Source organism: Belonocnema kinseyi, chromosome 5 (genome assembly GCF_010883055.1).
Source record: "Belonocnema kinseyi isolate 2016_QV_RU_SX_M_011 chromosome 5, B_treatae_v1, whole genome shotgun sequence".
Classification (NCBI taxonomy): domain Eukaryota; kingdom Metazoa; phylum Arthropoda; class Insecta; order Hymenoptera; family Cynipidae; genus Belonocnema; species Belonocnema kinseyi.
Genome location: NC_046661.1, coordinates 147,190,261 through 147,194,352, shown reverse-complemented (window position 1 = coordinate 147,194,352; position 4,092 = coordinate 147,190,261).

Below are 4,092 nucleotides of genomic sequence, written 5' to 3'. Positions count from 1 at the left end.
ATATATATATAAATTTTTATTTTTAACAAAAATACAACTAATGCAACTGTTTAGTTAAAAATTAATCTGTTTAGAGTAATTCATGTATTTTTTTAAAAATTCATATTTTTGCTTAAAAATAAAGTGATTCGTTGCAAGTTGAACTAATACATGCTACTATGTTAAATATTAATTTTTTGTTGAAGATTCATCATTTTAGTAGAAACTGACGAAACTGCTTTGTAGAAAACTTGTCTTTTTAGCTTGAAAATTTAATATTTTGGTTAAAAGTGGAACTACTTTGATCAAACTTCTTTTTTGGTAGATGATTTATCATTTTAGTTGAAAATTCATCTTGTTGTTTGAAAGTGTAATTGTTTTCTTGAAATATCACCTTTTTGGGTTGAAAATTCAATTATTTTGGTAGAAAATTCATATTCTCGGTTTGAAAATAATTCGAAAATTTAACAATTTGGTTGAAAGTAGGTCTACTTTGCTAAAAATTAGTTGTTTTTTTTTGGTGGATGACGTATCATTTTAGTTCAGATTTCATCTTGTTGGTTAAAAATGGAATATTTTTTTTGAAATATCGTCTTTATGGATTGAATTTCAATTATTTTGGTAGAAATGAAAAATTTGGTTAAAGATTCAACTACTTTTGTTTAAAGTTCATTTCTTAACTAAAAAATTGGGTGAGACCAAAAAATAATCATTCCAATATAATCGTACGGATTCGTTTTCCAGTATGAATATAATTAAGTGTATCATTTTTATTTAAAAAAAGAGAACAATAAGATTATATATTCAATAGGGCTATATCATTTTTAATTTTTTTATAATCATGACGAATAGTTTATTAATTAATTATTTTAAATATAAAATTCTTAGGATTTAATTTGTATTTTAAGTAAGAACAAACTGGCTTTTGCCACTTTGGTACTTTCAGCTCGTTACTCTTGTAAAGCCTTGAATGAGACTAAATTAAGTAAAATGTCAACGAACCCCAACTAAATTGGTGCTTACTTAAGGGCATTTGACAATCTTGCATGTGACCAATTACATAGTTTATATTCGGCAGCTTTGTACTTTGAATAATTTAAATATTGTTCTGAAGTTTTTGGAAATTGCTGAAAATATATAAGGACACGTTTGTCTAGCCCTTTGAGATTTATTTTGTTTATATAGTACAACTTTTATTAATTTTTAATTTGAACTGTAAGTGATAATAGGGCTTTAGAGCCCCAGCTAAAATCGAATTTAATAAAATTGTATTATTTAAGCCAAATAAAAACTCAAATGTGCCAGACAGACTTGCCCTTATATATTTTGAACCATTTCCCAATTTTGCAACGTAATACATTCATTTTTCTAATTATAAAAGTAAATGCCATAACCCGTCACTCGACGAACTGCCACGTGCCCTTAAGGCCATTTGATGAATGGGTCACGTGATCAGATTCCTACCTTACCGTCACTTTTTTTATTTTCCAAATTATTCTCACACGAAGCGTCACATCGAGTTGAAAATTTGGGATTTTAATTTTAATTTAAATACTTTTAAATTCAATGTGATTCAAAGTTGAGATTAAATTTTTTTAAACTCAATTGAATGTTTCCAAATCAAAGCTTTGGGAAAAAATTTCTACTCCGGAACTTTGAAATATAAACAAATCCGAACTTTATTTGAAACTAAAAAAATTTTAGTCAATGAAAATTGTGATATTAAATCTTTTTTATCCAGAAGGACCAGAAAAAATTAATTTCCAACCAAAAAAATATAAATTTTCTACCAAAAAGTAAATGTTTAAAAAAAATTTCATAAATTTTGAACAAAATAGTTGAATTTTTGCACTACGAGATGAATTTAAAAAAGAAAAAGTTGAATTTTCTACCTAATTGTTTAAATTTAAGCAGAAGACGAATGATCTACAAAATAACTTTCAGTCAAGTAGTTTAATTTTCAACCAAAAAATATGAATTATCAACAAAACAGGTAATAGTTAATATTTGAACCAAAAAAAAATATTATTCAACAAAACAGTTAAATGCTTAACCAAGAAGATGATTTTTCAAGAAAGTAGTTTAATGTTTAACCCAGTAGTTGATTTTTCAAATAATAAAAAAACTTTTTCAAGCAAAAATAGAATAGTTAGATTTTCACTAAAAAAATTAATTTTTATCCAAGAAAGAATGTACAGTAAAATAAAGGAAAAAAATTTCAACCAAACTATCGAAACTTCAAGCCATAAAAGCGTATTTTTTACAAAACAGTTTATTTTTAACAAATTGTTTTATTTTCAACCAAAAAATTAAACTGTCCTACCCAAATAATTGAATTTTTCATCAAAAGGGTAAATTTTGTTCTAAAAATGATAAATCTTCAAGAGCTAAAATTTATTTTTAACATAATATTTGAAATTTAAACCAATTAGTTGAATTTTAAAACAAAAAATATGATTTTTTCAATAAAAGTATCATTCGATATTTAAAAAAAAACAAACATTTTAATTTTAAATAAAAAGAGTTGAATTCAATCAAACCAGATTAATTTTTAATTAAAAAGTTTCACTTTTAATTAAAAAACATGAAATTTATAACCAAGGGGATATATTGTCAAATCAAAAACAAAAGCAAGAATAATATTTTTGATAATTAATGAAAATTAAGATTTTAACTTATGGATTAATATAAATAATATTTTTGTACAATATTTAGAAAAAACAAGCCATTGCATTTTTGTTCAAAGGAACCAACCTATAATTGTTAAAAAATGATGGAACTTTAAAATCTACTGATTTTGGTTTCAAATTTTCGTTTTTTGGTAAAAGCGCTATCAAAGCAGAAAAATATCAATAATTGTTGGAAAATTTTTATTCTTAGAATTATAATAATTTTTAGATAAAAAATTTTTTTAGTGTACAACGCTAAAATAACCTAAAATTGTTGAAAATGGAAGTGGTGATGATTTTTGTTTAAAAATGCCAATTTTTAGTGCAACAACTAACAGAACCTACCATTTTTTGAAACATTAAGTTTTCTTCGAAACTTTATGATCGTATCATAAAATTATTTGAAAAAATACATCTTCTGAACGAAAAGCATTAATATAAAACGTATATAACATTTTATTTTGTAGCTTTAATTTAAAAATTGTTTAATCCCGTATTTTCTGCAAAGGACCCTGCCGTAATAATTTTAATAGAAAATTTCTTCCATTACTGAATTGTCATTTTGGTCTACATTTTGTTACGATTTGATACAAATTAAACAAAATTAATACGAATTTAACTTTTCGCGCCAAAGAAACCTGGTGAGTGAAAAACTAACCAAACGAACATTTTTTTTTAATCCAGGAAGAAATTAGATTAAAAATTTTGCAATTTAAATTTTAAATTGTTTTAGTCCGTTTATAAAAGATTCTAGGTTGAAATTAATGATTTATTTAACATATATTCAGCTATATTCACACAAATTTTTATCAAAAAATATTAAAAATTGCATTAGTTATATACATGAATGTAATGACGTAATAAAAAAATGATCCCTCCTTGTGGCAACGATACAGCAGTAAAAAATCATCCGAGAGCAAAAAACCAAAAATTCTATTCATCTGTACAACAATCGCTATCGTTGTACGTAGCGGTTTTTTTACTTTATTTTTTTGAGAAAATGGCTCCGGTTTGAAAAATTATTTCATTTTTTGGCACCTTTTTTTAAGGGGTTGAAAAAATATTAATTTTAGAAATTTTGAAAAACGGCTACGTACAACCTTACCCAATATAAGTACAAAAATTAAAAAAAAAAATTAAAATCGGTTCATTAGTTTTCGAGAAATCGATGACACCGTGTTAAAAAAAGTCGTTTTGAGAAAAACGCGTAAAGTTTTCATTGCATGTGAGATAGCGCTAGTTGAAATAATATGTGAGATATTAATACTTACATTAAATTGTCTATTCCTGGGCCATATAATGGTTCATCTTCAGTATTTTCAGCATTGTTTTGACCTTTTTTTATATATACGAGGGTAGTTCAATAAGTCCTTAGAATGAAGTATAAAAACAATTTTTTTTGGGTAATTTTTTTTTTATTTTTCAACATAATCTCCTTGGAGCT